General features: G+C 40.4%; 1 long non-coding RNA gene across 2 annotated transcripts; it reads left to right on the top strand.

Moving 5' to 3' along the window:
• Positions 1–731: 731 nt before the first annotated feature.
• Positions 732–13,716, top strand: LOC134296023 (uncharacterized). Of its 2 annotated transcripts, none has more exons than XR_010002577.1 (4): positions 732–5,171; positions 6,805–6,950; positions 8,665–8,729; positions 11,938–13,716. It is a non-coding gene; the product is annotated as an uncharacterized LOC134296023 (long non-coding RNA). The 2 variants fall into 2 exon arrangements; XR_010002578.1 differs by having other exon boundaries at positions 6,805–6,968.
• The last annotated feature ends 1,409 nt before the right edge of the window (positions 13,717–15,125 follow it).

Below are 15,125 nucleotides of genomic sequence, written 5' to 3'. Positions count from 1 at the left end.
GAGTTCAGAATCAGCTCCTATCGTATCCAGTCAGCTTTGCGACTGAACAAGTAAGAAGAACCCTACATAAACCTTTTTTTTAAAAAATAATTTTTATTGATGATTTTTAGTACATTTTTAAAAGCTGGGGAGAGAACGTGGGGTCAAAGGTATGTTAGGGGAGGGTGACATTGGGCCAGTCACATTCTCTACATCTAATTCATTTCAGAGTTGTGAAAATGAGGAGGACCATGGGTGCATCTGCACTGTAGAATTAATGCAGTTTGACAACACTTTTACTACGTGGGTCAATGCTATGGAATCATAGACCTAGTATTGCAGGGTCTGTAATCTTCTCTGTTGAAGAGGGCTAGTGCCTCACCAAACTGCAATTCCCATGATCCCATAGAATACAGCCATGGCAGTTAGTGTGGTATCAAACCGCATTAATTCTACAGTGCAGGCACACCCCGTTAGCTGCTTTAAGCTTTTCTGAAGAAAAGGCAGTACAGAAAGATATGTAAATAATGGCTGAGCCCACCTACATTGTCACAGGTTGCAAAAAGAAAATTGAAATACAAACACAGCACTACAGTGAATGAGGCCTTTTTCTCCTTTACTATTTGTCTGAGTCCCCTTCGGGGTGAGAAGGGCAGGGTACAAATATGGCAAATAAATAAATTTAAAATAAATAAATAAATAAATAAATAAATAAATAAATAAATAAAGCACAATGTTGAACAGCATTCCTATATTTTTCTTTAATTTTAGTCTGTTTTATTTCTATTAGGCATTATCTTGATTTAAGTGACATGTCTAAAACTGTTCCTAGTTATCTTCCTACACACAATATTTGATTTCTGTATATTCTTGTTGTTTCCCCTTTTCCTGTAGTCCCTCCTCCCAAAGACCTGAATATGTGTTTGCAATTGTATGTGTGCTGATCTGGTTTTCTTTCCAACAGCCTCACAGTGTTTAGCAAACCACATTAATCCATTGCTTAAATTAGACTTAAAAACATTCCCACCCTTTCTGGATAAATTGTTTTGTGTCTTCCTTACACTTTGTATCTCAAATGGACAGGTTACAATTCTGATAACAAGTGGGATCTTTGCATAAACTATGTTGTGAAAAGCATTTTCAGTTGTTTTCTTTGGGTTGAATAATTTGGGGAGCCAGTTTAAAAAAGAAAAATGCCTTTCCAGCAGAGTTGCTTATTTTGTTGTCGGTGACTAGAAAATTAAAGTACAAGTGCTTTATCTGCCTTAGAAAACACTATCACAAAGTGCTAGGGTGCCTTAATCTATCTTCTCGAGTGTGTTTTAGCTTATTATTCATGCTTGAAGGACTTCATCTCAATACTTGCATGAGTAACCATAGGTACGAGCAGCAAGGAGGACATTGCAATAGATGCTGTGACCAAATGGAGACTGATTTCAGTTGTAAATAGACAGGCAAATGACACATAAAATTCAGCTTCGAAATGATTAACAGAGAAAGAGAGAGAGAGGCTTTTTCCATACCTGGTCTTTTAAAGATTCAGTGGCATACCTTCTTTTTCACAGATGAAAACCATGACATGTGGTCTGCCAACATCAAATGAGATATATGTGGTCAAGTTCCCAATAGGTGAGGATGAAGCAGTATATTTTTGTTTGAATCTACAAGAAAGGACTGCCCTGCTGAGTTAACTGAATGCTAAATTAACTTTGCATTTGTAACACTTTGCAACAACTGAAGTAAACTGAGGACAAAGGGGAAAAGGGGTAGAAGAGGAAAAAAACTGGGACTTTTTAAAAAACACCTGAAAAAGTAAGTCAACAGAGGATTAACCAGGACTCTTTCTGCCAAATTAGGTCATTTGGAGGGTTTGAAGTAGACTCCTGGAAAGCAAGCGCCACTTGCTCTTGCAGTGATAGGTGTCCTCTTTAAACTGGTAAGTTTTTACAACAGGGGTATCTAACATTTTGACTTCCCTGGGCACATTGGAAGAAAATGAATTGTCTTAGGCCACATATAAAATACACTAATACTAAAGATAGCTGATGAGCAAAAAAGAAGAAGGAAGAGAAGAAGAGTGTTCTGTGCAGGCTTATCATGATATCCACCACCACAAATTAGCAAAAAAAAAAGTCCTCTTGCATAATAATTCTAGGTATGGTATACACCACACCACTTGAAAGATCTTTTAAAATCATTGAGCAACACTTCTGATTCAACTGTTTGCAAGTATAATGTGATTTGTGGCTAATAACTCCTACATACAATAAATTATTGATGCATTTCTCAGGGAGGAGAATTTTCCATCCCGTTCAAAAGAAGTAGTACTTAGACCACTACTGAAAAAGCCCTCCTTGGATCCCCTGGATCACCTTCTAGCCTTCCTTTTGGGGGCAAAATGATTGAGAAGGCAGTTGCCCTCCCAACTTCAGGCAGTCTTGGATGACACACTTCCTTGACCCATTTCAAACTGGTTTCAGAGAAGAATGAGGAGTTGAGACTGCTATGGTTGCCTTAGTGGAAGATCTCCATCTTAACACTGCGAAGGGGTGTGGGTTAGGGTTAGGGTTGGTGCTTCTGGATCTCTCAGCAGCCTTTGATACCATAGCATCCTTCTGAAATGCTTGGAGAGGGTGGGAATCGGAGGCACTATGTTTCAATGGTTCCAGTTTTGTACCTCTCAGGCAGGTTCTAGAAGTCAGTGCTTGGGGATAGCTGCTCCTCAAAGAAGAAGCTGTTATGCAGCATCCCACAAGGTGCCATTCTATCCCCAATGCTTTTTAATATTTACATGAATCCGCTAGAAGAGATCGTCCATTGGCATGAGGCGGGTTGTTATCAGTATGATGATGACACTCAAATATATTTCTCCATGCCTTCAAAAACAGCCTCAACTAAGAGTAGCATGTCTCCTATGAATAAATGCCTGGAGGAGGTAATGGACTGGATTAGGAAAAACAAATTGAAACTAAATCCAGACAAAACAGAGGTGCTTGATATCAAGGTTCCTAATCTGGGGGTGGAGGTGTGTCAACCAGTCTTGGATGGAGTTATACTCCCTCTGAAAGACCATGTCCACAGTTTGGAATTGCTCTTGGATCCTTCTCTCCAAATGTTAGCTCAGGTAAATGCGACAGTCAAGAGTGCATAAAATCAGCTTTGGCTGATATGCTAGTATGCCCCTTCTTAGATATGGAGGACCTGAAGATGGTAGTGCATGCTCTGCTAACCTTAAGACTGGACTTCTGCAATGCACTTTACATTGGGCTACCCTTGTTCCAAGTTCAGAAAATCCAGCTGGTTCAAAGTATGGCAGCCAGATTCGTTTACAGAAACATCCAGGCATGAGCATATTATACCTATTCTATACTGGCAGTCACTCCACTGGCTGCCAGTTAGTTTCTGGGCAAAGTACAAAGTGTTGTGTTTTGACCTTTAAAGCTCTCCATGGTTTGTGTCCAGGTTATCTACAGGATTGCCTTCTCTTGTTACAATCAGCCACACACACTGAGGTCCTCTGTGGGGCGGTTACTCCAGCCTGCCAGAACCTGACTGGTGTCCACCACCCAGAGGACCTTATCATTGACAGCCCCAAGATCATGGAACGACCTGCCGGAAAAACTCCAACACCTAAATGAGCTATCAGAATTTTAAAACAATCTAAAGCCCTATCTCTTCCAGCAGGCCTACCCAACTAGTTTTAATCATAAATTTACGACTTGTATCTAATGTTCAATCTTTGTTCTGTGTATTTAATATGTATTTTATATAAATATGTTTTAATATCTGTCTTTTGTAGAAATATGTTTTTAGATTATTGTATGTTTTTAGCAATGTAACCCACCCTGAGTCACAAGGAGAAGCAGGTAAGAAATAAAATTATTGTTGTTGTTTTTGTTATATTTGTAGATATAATATACTCTGATTGCTCCATTAAATTCTGTTTTTGAAACAGGGACATTCTGTTTTTGAAACAGCTGAAAAAGTGATGTGACAGGATTATTCAGGACTGTTCCTGTCAAATTCGACAACTTGGAGACCCAGTGGTACCAAGCTTTTGAACAAATCTCTCTACTTCTGTGTTCATGTGATATAAAGGTTTCTCTAACATTCATACACTCACACACTGATTTTAACTGTTGGCTTGGTAACAGATGCTGTTACTATCTGGAGTGGCACAAGGGCAACAGCAGCATTTATCGCTTTAGTTCTTCAGGAAAGCCTCGCACTTCCTCTGACTGGCTGGCAGGATTTATTAACAGTGGTGTCTTCCCCAGGGCAATGCCACAGAACTTCTCTCTTGGGTCATGAGCTTGTCTACATTTCTGCAAAGCCTCCTTTGCCTGTGTGCAGGAGACAAGAATATAGGGCAAGGTCTTGAGCAATGCTGCAGCAGTGCTTGGGTCATACAGGAATTTTTCTTTCCACATTTCTTTCCACATAGAGTCAAAAAAAAAGGAAAGCTTGTCATTCTAGCTCACAATCTCATGAAAAAAAGAGAACCTGGAAAAGAATGTTTTCAGACCATGACATCTAGGAGCCATTGGCCATGTTGACATGGGGATTTCAATCAATCAATCAATCAATCAAGATTTTATTATGATCCATGACCAGCACAGAGAGGGGCACAACATGCCCTGAGATGGGGGAACACAGTTTCCTAAGGAGGCAGTCATAAAAAAGATTAGAAAACAGTTTTTATTTTTTAAAGTACTGTTTAAAGACATGGTTAACAAAGCAGTTATAGTACCGAAGGGGGGAGTCTGATAGGAAGGCTCAAAACACTAGGGAAGCACTAGAGGGAGAGGGAGGGGCACATTGCAAGTCCAGCAACACCTCAACTGCAACAGGTCGCTCCAGCAGCACTCCCAACAGGGTTCTGCCCTGCGGGATTGATAATAGTTCATCGAATTTTAAGTGCTGCAGCGCAGAACCTAGAACACTGTAATTTATTGTAGTGCGTCTGAGAGCATCAGAGTGGAATAAAATTTTCTGGTGCACCCTGGGTTTTTAAGAAGTTGTGGAGTAATGAAATTAATTCTTATGTCTCTGTTGTCTCTGTAGAACATGCATTGAAGGAACACATGTTTGATTGTTTCTATGTGTCCGGACTCACATGGGCATAATCTCTCCTTGAAGGGGGTCTTCCGGGTGAAAGCTTGTCGTTATTTGGGCACCTCCAGGTTTGTTAGGTATGCCATTTGGGCGGTGAGGTATCTGTTAGCTTCACTAACACAAACAGCTGGGGTGCAGGCTAAGTCCGATTGGCACTCTATGTCCAGGATCCATTGCTTAATGAGATTCTCGGCTTGGTTCTATCTCATGCTTAGCAATTGTCCTTAGGAGAAGCCTAGTGTTGCAATCTTTACTGCCCGTGTTTTAGTCCATGTGCACTGGAAGTCGTTCCTCATGGTTAGAAAGGCAAGACCACATGGGGAGAAGGACAGGCATAGCCAGTAGTTGAGAATGGTAGGGTGGTGTTAGAGACACATCTGGGGGCCTGTAGAGCCGACCTTAGGAATTTTGATTGAACATGCTGGGCTACATACAGCATTTGTGAAATCGGTTTAGCTTCAAAAGGTTTTAGTGCCACCGATATAAAGTGGCCTTCTCCCATCTTGAGGTATATTAAGATGGCGGGCGAGCTCTTTTGTACTGTCTCTGCTGCATACTCTGCATGGGCTTTCCTGCTGTTCGTGCAATGGAGGAGTACTCCCAGGTATTTAAAAACTTGAAACCTGTTCAATTTTGTGTCCATCTAGTCTCCAGTAATGCTTCCTCAGTCTTTTAGCAAACATCATAATTTTAGTTTTCTGAAGGTTGAGATGCATGGGGATTTAAGAATAAGTTTGAGCATTGGACCATGACTCTGGAGACCAAGGTTCAAATCACCACTTGGCTATGAAAACCCACTGGGTGACCTTGGGCGAGGCACGTTTTCCCTGGCCCCATCTACACTGCCATGTAATCCAGTTTCCAAATCTAAATTATCTGTTTTGAATTGTATTATGTGGTAGTGTATATGGGAAATCCTTCCAAGAAAACCCTTTGATTAGTGCATTAGGGTCATCAGCTTGAAGGCACACAACAACAATTCCAAAAAAAGAAATAACCTTTCTGAACTTGGGAAAAAGAGAATGAGGAGAGAAGAAGAGAGATGAACACAAGTCAAACAATGGAGAAAAAAAGAGAGAAACAGCTCAAATAAGAGCAATGGAAATGATTCTAGATATGGCAAGAAGGAAAGTTCCCCACATGTAACAGAACAAGAGTGAGTACAAATAAAGAAGAAAACAAACAGACTCAAAATACAAAGGCCTATGTAAGCTTATAAAATAAATTTAAATTGAATCTTATTCCAAAAGAAAACAAACAGATACAGGGCAGAAAGAGCAGAAAAGATGCATAAAATGTAGAATGGGAAATAAATGAGCTGGAAAAAAAATTAAAGGGAAAGAAAGGAGATGAAGGTAAGAAGAAAGGAAGGCCAGATGGAAGATCATTAAAACAATCATTACCAGTCTAGACACTATAAGAGAAAAATCCTTGTGATATTAGTTGAAAGAAAAGAACAAAGTGGACTAAATGAATCTAGAGGTTGGAAGTGACAAGATTTAACTAAAGCAGAAATAAAGAAGATGTAGAAAAGGAATCCAAAAAAGGCCCCAAATTATGAACTGCCAGGAAGAGAAATATAAAAATAGACACCAAAGAAAAGAAAATATTTAAATGGGAGATGTGAATCTAGAAAGACAAATTAATAGTTAAGCCTGAAATAAGATTCTGTCTCAAATTTTTCCATAAAATTGTTCTTTTCTATTGTAGGTCATAAACAAAGTGTGAGTATGTGTTGTCGAAGGCTTTCATGACTGGAATCACTGGGTTGCTGTGGGCTGTATGGTAATGTTCCAGAAGCATTCTCTCCTGATGTTTCGCCCACATCTATGGCAGGCATCTTCAGAGGTTATGAGGTATATTGGAAACTCAGTGTGAGTAGTTGTCACCAATATTTTTATGTGCCTGGATTTGATTATGAATTTGCCTTATTTATAACGCTCAGGTGTATAACAAAACAAGAGTAACTCCCTTCCACACAAACTGGGATATGTTGCTAGCCTACAGGTTCTATTAAGCATAGTCATATTTCTCAAGAATAATCATATCAAATAAGAGATGAGGAAATTTGCATATTGTTATTTGAATCATAGAATCATAGAATAGTAGAGTTGGAAGAGACCTCATGGGCCATCCAGTCCAACCCCCTGCCAAGAAGCAGGAAATCACATTCAAAGCACCCCCGACAGATGGCCATCCAGCCTCTGTTTAAAAGCCTCCAAAGAAGGAGCCTCCACCACAGTCCGGGGGAGAGAGTTCCACTGCCGAACAGCTCTCACAGTGAGGAAGTTCTTCCTAATGATTAGGTGGAATCTCCTTTCCTGTAGTTTGAAGCCATTGTTCTGTATCCTAGTCTGCAGGGCAGCAGAAAACAAGCTTGCTCCCTCCTCCCTATGACTTCCCCTGAAGTAACAAATTTAAGACCATTGTCATCGTAACTTATTTTTAGATAACATTAGCAAAGTACATGATACTTCACATGGTGTCCTCGGCCACATTGGAGGCTCCCTACTGCCCAGCCATGCTGAGCAGACACCCAGTGGGCAGACACTCTATGTCTGCTTCCATCATCTCATCCTGGCCATGATGTTCCCCAGTTGCAAAATGGCACCTAACTTTTTATCAGCACTCAGATGCCAGTCAAAACAGTTGCGACCAGTTCCGCAAGTCAAAGGAAAATCTGACTGAAGTTAACCTGGGGCAGGAGTCTGGTTTCCCGCAACTTAGATTAATTCAGGGCAACCCAGGGCAAGGCCACATTAACTCAAATCATCACATGCAGAATTTAGCCTCCACAGGTCTGATACGAACTTGCACTGACCTAAGTGTTCAGAATAGATGTGCTCTAAATCTACTTCCTTAGATATATGTATGATGTGCTTGGAAGAGACCTTTATAGGTAGATTAGGTGTGTAAATAGTTATAGCAGAGATTTCCGGACATTTCATGTTGGTGACACCCTTTTGAGACATGGATCATTTTGCACAGAACAATTTGGTTTTACTAGCAAACCAAGCCCCCGGTGGCACAGTGGGATAAATCACTGAGCTGCTGAACTTACTGACCAAAAGGTTGGTGGGTCAAATCCAGGGAGTGAAGTGAGCTCCCGCTGTAGCCCAGCTTCTGCCAACCTAGCAGTTCGAAAACATGCAAATGTGAGTAGATCAATAGGTACCGCTCCGGTGGGAAGGTAACAGCGCTCCATGCAGTCATGCCAGCCACATGACCTTAGAGGTGTCTACAGACAATGCCGGCTCTTTGGCTTAAAAATAGAGATGAGCACCAACCTCCAGAGTCGGACAAGTCTAGACTTAACGTCAGGGGAAAACCTTTACCTTTACCTAGCAAACCAGAGATTAAACCAACCCCTTATAAGAGATGCAGACATATACGTAAAATGTAATAACAATGTATGGAAATCTTGTGTATATATATATATATATATATGTGTGTGTGTGTGTGTGTGTGTGTGTGTGTGTGTGATTTATTGCTTTTTTCACATAGACTCAGAGGTTTCTCATTACATACATTTAACACACCCACTGAGTCCAGGCTATGTTTCCTCCCCAGGTTGTGCTTCGAAACCGAGACCAGCACTACCAGCACTTCCAGCAGCCTAACCAGTGATGCCACAGGTTAGTTTGGTAACTTTGTTAAATTGAGAAAGAAAACACATGAAAGTGAAACACCTGGGGGATAGAATGATGTGTTCCAATTGCTACTCTGCTGTAATGCTGCATGTGATCTTTCTCTCTAAAGCAGTGATTCTCAACCAGATGTTTTTGGCTTACAACTCCCAGAAATCCCAGCTGTTAGGATTTCTGGGAGTTGAAGACCCCAGGTTGAGAACCACTGCTCTAAGGTTTAGTCTCAGAGCCTCACCAAAGGCTTATGAGGGTCACATCCAGTCCCCTGGTCACATGTTGTGCAAACCTGCACTAATGTCTCACAACACATAGTTTGAAAAGCTCTGAGCTACAGAACTGCAACATGTGTAGATATGGTGATCAGCTGACAAGTGACAAGTTTATATTTAAGGATGGCCATTGAAAGACAGAGGCAAAGATGTTGCCTGAAACAAGGATAACGATTTCATTCCATGAGTTTAGAGCTGTTTCCATCCACTTTGAAAATGGAGTCCCACGGACGTCATCACATAATGTAAGGGCACTTCTGGTGGTATAGTGTGGTGTTTCTATGCACTGTAGAAACAGAGCACTAAAGCAGTTGAGTGTTACCTGTCAACTAGTATTATAATGTGTGCAGTGTTACTCGGCTCCAAACAGGGGAAAGCAGCAGAAAGCGGAGGAAAGATGGGCCTCAACATGGAAAGGACATGGGATGACTGGCCATCCCAGAAGATAGGGAAATACAGGAGGGGATGTATTTGTATATGTATATGTATCAGAATCTACAGGAGAAACACACCATTCATTTTCAAAACTAGAAACCTCAGGCCTTTCAGTAAGGCTAGGTTCAGGCCTTTCAGCAAGGCCAGGCTCAGCAAGACCAGCATGCCCAGTGACATCAGACACAATCACAGGCTGAACTATAAGAGATACTAGATCAGGAATATTTTTAAAATAATTTTCCTGGACCAACCAAATTAATCTTCCTCTCCAGACTTGAATAATGTGGAAAGGATCCTTCCTTTCATCCTGATGGACATTATGTAATCTTATGGGGAAATGGGATCCCCCCCCCCCCGCCTGCCCTGGCAGCCTCTTTGCCCCTTCCAGCTCTGTGAAGAAACAGGACCATCTCCGATCTGCCACCAGGAAATTGGCCACCACTCAAGGAAAGCACAATTTTCTACATGCTGACACTTTAACAGAATGGCAACATGACAAGGAGCCATCAGTCTCAGCATTAGCAGGAGAAAAAAAGGAACAGAAAGGTATAAGAGTAAAAGGGAAGCATTTAGCTTTTCAGAAGCTGCCCCCATAATTTAAGTGTCAGTACTCAAATGTTAGGTCAGTTGTTTTGATTGAATGTCAGGAGGAATTGTGTACTGGGGAGTTGTGCTCTGCACTTAACTGACAAAGCCAAATAATGGGGAAATATTCCAAAGTGACATATTTTAGTATCCAGTCTTTTTAGAAAGAGAAAAGGAGGAGTAGGGAGATGAATCAAATATGAATAAGCAATTATTCTACAAGGCTTTGAATAATTGTGAAGCACTTCCTTGCCAAATTTATTTTAAAACAAGAACAGTGGTAGTCCAGCCTACCTGAAAAGAAGAGTGTTTCATACATCCCTGCTGAGCTTACCTCACAATCTTTATTAGGCAACCAGCTTTTCTTCTTAAAAAGGCCACTGGCTGTTTTGCTGGCTCATAAGCAATTGTGTGAATACTTTTCTTTCCCCTTTCAACATTTTGCTGTTCTTGCAAAATACCTGTGTCTCATTTATTGCTTGTCAAATTCCAATGACTTAAAAGCCTGATAAAACGCTGCAAATTGTGTAGGCTGAAAATGAATTCCCACATGGGCTAAGAGTCCTTGGTCTCTTTACCGTAATCATGGTAGATGGGAGGAACTTTGGCTTACTGACAAGTATGGTTGGAGACTCCAGTCAAACGTGAAAGAACATCAGGGAGAAGAAAGAATTGTCTAACCCATTCCCTTATTGCCCAGAGTGCACTCCCATGACTTTCCCACCTGAAATAGTTTTCTTAAGGGCTAATCTTCTCTGGGGTCAAGGAAGCAAATGTCTCTTGTATATTATTGCACATGGCTCTTTAACCAAGCCTTTGAAAATCTAGTGCAATAATTAGATATGAAAAATGTGCAACTGACCTATGGAATGGCCCCGGACTATGCTTATGGATCATATGATTTTAACTTGTTATATGGATTTAAATGCTTTAGTTGTTTTAATGATATGGTTATTTTTATTGTACTATGTTGTTAAATGCATTGCCTATGTTGTGAAGCTGCCTTGAGTCCCCTCCGGGGTTGAGAAAGGCGGGCTAAAAAAGCCGTAAATAAATAAATAAATATTACAATGTCATTATGATGCTAATTTCTCACTAACCCAGATGTCTGAAGAACATTGTATCTGAGAGTCAAAGAGACAAACACCTTGTCCAAACTGCCAATGATTGCTGCTACAGTCAGCTACATTTAAAGTCACTTTGAGCTGCTTCTTCCTATTTCCACATCTACACCCTTTTTTTAATGCAAGGTCTATGCCTTCTTATTAATTATACTAGCCAAAACAGAATTTGGTGCCTCAAATGTTAGACCTGTTTCTGGGTATATTTGAACTGCTGATTGTAAAAAGGGCACCATTTTCCCATATCAGCTCTAGTTTTTGCGGGAACAGAACATATGCTATATACCAGAGCTGATGCGCAATTTTCTGAATCAGCGCCTTAAATAGCCCCCAAAACAGAACTAAAAACCAAAACACCAAAAAAAAATGTTGAGCCATGTTATTGAGCAGAGTTTATTTGTTTGTGTCAGGAGCAACTTGAGAAACTGCAAGTCACTTCTAGTGTGAAAGAATTGACTGTCTGCAAGGACGTTGCCCAGAGGATGCCCGTATGGTTTGATGTTTTACCATCATTGTGGGAGGCTTCTTTCATGTCCCCACATAGAGAGCTGCAGCTGACAGAGGGAACTCATTCATGCTCTCCCCATATTTGAACTGGCAACCTTCAGGTCAGCAACCCAACCTTCAAGTCAGCAGTCTTGCTGGCACAAGGGCACTTTGGAATATTTCCCCATTATTTGGCTTTGTCAGTTAAGAGCAGAATGAGATCCATACAGGAGAGTGTTTTCACACCTTAAATTTAATCCTGACAATCTTTTTTTTCTCACCCTCTTTTCTTCTTTCCAGTCCCACTGCTTCCAGCCGTTTTACAAAACAATGAAGAAGGGATGGTCCTACATACTGCAACCAATACACTGTATCATCATCACACACACTTTGGAAAGCTCTGAATTAGGGAACCTCATTGTCTCAGGTCTAGAAAGGGAATATTGGTGCCTTGTTCTGGAAATACAGTGGCCTTCAAAGCAAAGTGAAAACCTGTGCTCCTTGGAAACCAAATTCATCTCTTTTCCTGTAGTTCGCAGCAGTAAACAAGCTTGCTCCATCTTCAGTATGACATCACTTCAAATACGTAAATATGGCTGTCATGTCACCCCTTAACCATCTCTTCTCTCTTCACTAAACATATCAATTTCCCTAAACTGTTTATCATAGATCATGGTTTCCAGACCTTTTACCATTTTGTTTGCCTGCCACTGGACACATTCCAGTTTGTTAATTTCCTTCTTGAATTGTGATGCTCAAAACTGGGCACAGTATTCTAGGTGAGGGATATTTCTGATTTCAATATCAGAGTGTGAAAGTTGGAGTCCTCATGCAGTCATGGCAGTTAAAAGTAGAAAACTACTGTACATATGTAGTCTGAAATGGTCCTTGATTATCTTGGTTATTTGACAGTCTATTTGTGTTATTTTGAAACACATTAAGTGAAACACAGCAATTGTTTTGAGGATACACATTTAATAGAGATCAAGCAAGGGGAAAAGGAATGTTTGCACCAAAACAAAATGATTATAATATTTAAGTAGTTTAATATTGTTAAAGCACTTTTGCACTTTGACTATAACACTTGAAGAAAAATAAGGAAGGCTCTCTGGAAATTGCTGAAAATAAATTTCTCAAATGTTGCATGTGACATGTGATCAAGGAGAGATGAAAGAACATGAAGGGGGAGGAATATTTCAAGAAAGTGTTTGAATACAAACCTATGAAGATGCACACACGTGTTCAAAACAAAACAATCTGGAAAGTCTCCATACTTCCACGGACTTTCTTATTTTTGGATGAGTCTTAAATAGAAGTCTAGTCCCTCATTGCTTTTTATAAATTTTATTTTATTATGTGCCATATCCTTGCATCATTTATTTGAATGTACTGAAATGCCTTCTAGAGTCTAGAAATTTGGTATACATTGGGACAGGAAAAAAAGTAAATCAAGAAATGCCAAGAAATGAAGTTTTTTCCATCCCTACTTTGTGCTGGGATATGGGTTTACTCAGCATTCTAGCAGGTGGACTGATGGTTGCTAAACTACAAAAAATAACTTATAGATGTATCTTTTCCACTGTAATATTCTTCATATTGCTATCCCAACATGAGAGATGAAACTAGAGATATTCCTAGCAAGGCCCTCATTCCTCAAACTAAGGAATTATGGGATTTTCAGTTTAGGATAAAACTCTTCACCTAACTATTAAAATGTTTTCTATGAGATGGAGCCATGGCAGTTATTGGAATCATAGTGCTATACAATTGTGAAGACTGAAAAGGGTGACCTTGTTTCCAAGCAAGTAGTTTCCAGCCTCATTCCGGACACAGCCTTCCATTTTAATAAAGCTTTTGTTGTAGGCTGAGCTTTCTTTCTATTCACTATTTTCTATTTCTATTTAAAACTTTCTGTTTGCAATCTGAACACCTATTGTATCTGTTTTCTATGCCCAGAACCGCTCTGTGTCTGGAAAAACACGGAACTATTTCTGCATAATGTACATGATCTTTGTGTGTTGCCAGCATTTATACGCATTTCTATATTCGGGAATATGCACATTTTGTATTTTTCTATTATTGTATTGTACTGTAATTATTCCTGTGTGCTTCACTTTTTTATATATAAAGAGAATGAAGCAAATGCTCCTGCATTTCCAAAGCAACACCAGGCAGGAATTCCATCAGGAGACTTTTTAAAAAGTCAATTTGTCCTTGCATTGCATAAACTTAACTTGTTCACATGTTCTGCTCTCATGACCAACAACTCCTGGGCCTTTCTTGTCTTTTCAGATGAGCATGGCTTCACCACCACTGTTTATGTATGGCTAGAAAGATGAGCAGCAAACTGCAGCTGATAAAGAAACATTGGCATATAGGGAGATTAGGGAGGCAGTAAATAAATGCAAAATGTTTGTTTGGATTGAGCAGTAGGGTGCCATAAGATGTTTCATGAAACAGAGTACTGCTTTAACATCATCATTCTTCTGCAATACAGAACTCATTTAACTGTGTCCAGTCACACAAACTTCTGAGTGGAATTCACAGCAGTAATAATGAGGAAAGACTCAACTTAGCTTTTGTCAAGAAGAGATTGGCACAATGTACTAGGTACTGGAGGAGGAGGCACAGGAGACCCTCCAGCCCTTCTGGGGAGTCCTATGCTCATTGCTGATCAGATAAAGTAGACAGATAGTAATGACTGGTGGTGCCTTCTCCGTGATCATGGCTTGGAGGTTGAGAGCACTGTGATGAGATCCTAACAACTACCAAGGATTTTTAAAAATTGAATTTATCTAATGACTTTATCAGACAGGGGTAAATTCAGTGGAATGCTCCACTTCACCTTAACTTTAAGCACAGCGTTCGTTGGCTCCCATTACACGACACACAAGTACTTCCAACAGGGCTCCATGCTTAAAGGGAAGGCAAACCAGAGAATGCTACCATGGCCGCAACATGGGAGGCTTCTTGTGTTTCACTAGAAACAATGGGGGGAAGCCGAGTGGTTGATGCTACCCCTTGTGGGGTGTGGTGGTGGGTTCCTCACACACACACACACACACCGGACATGCACTTGTCATGGCAATTCCAGCAGCCTTTGTAATGCAGTCAGTTGTGGTTAACAAATGTGCACATATATTTTGCAATGTTCTGTTATTGTAAAGAACCATTGAGTGTAACAGGGTCTTTTCTTTAATTGTATGTTCTATGTAAAGAGCCAAAGTATCTAGTAGTTTGAATGCTGGACTATGATTCTGGAAACCAGAGTTCAAATCCCAACTCAACCATGGAAACCCACTGAGTGAAGGATTGTTGTATGTATTCCGGGCTGTATGGCCATGTTCTAGAAGTATTCTCTCCTGACGTTTTGCCCACATCTATGGCAGGCATCCTCAGAGGTTGTGAGGCATGGAGAAACTAGGCAAGGAAGGTTAATATATATCTGTGGAGAGTCCAGAGTGTGAGAAGAGTTCTTTGTCAGTTGG

The sequence above is a fragment of the Anolis carolinensis genome, chromosome 2 (assembly GCF_035594765.1).
Source record: "Anolis carolinensis isolate JA03-04 chromosome 2, rAnoCar3.1.pri, whole genome shotgun sequence".
Taxonomy (NCBI): domain Eukaryota; kingdom Metazoa; phylum Chordata; class Lepidosauria; order Squamata; family Dactyloidae; genus Anolis; species Anolis carolinensis.
Note: the sequence above shows the minus strand (reverse complement) of the source record. Positions and strands in the feature narration are given on the sequence as shown.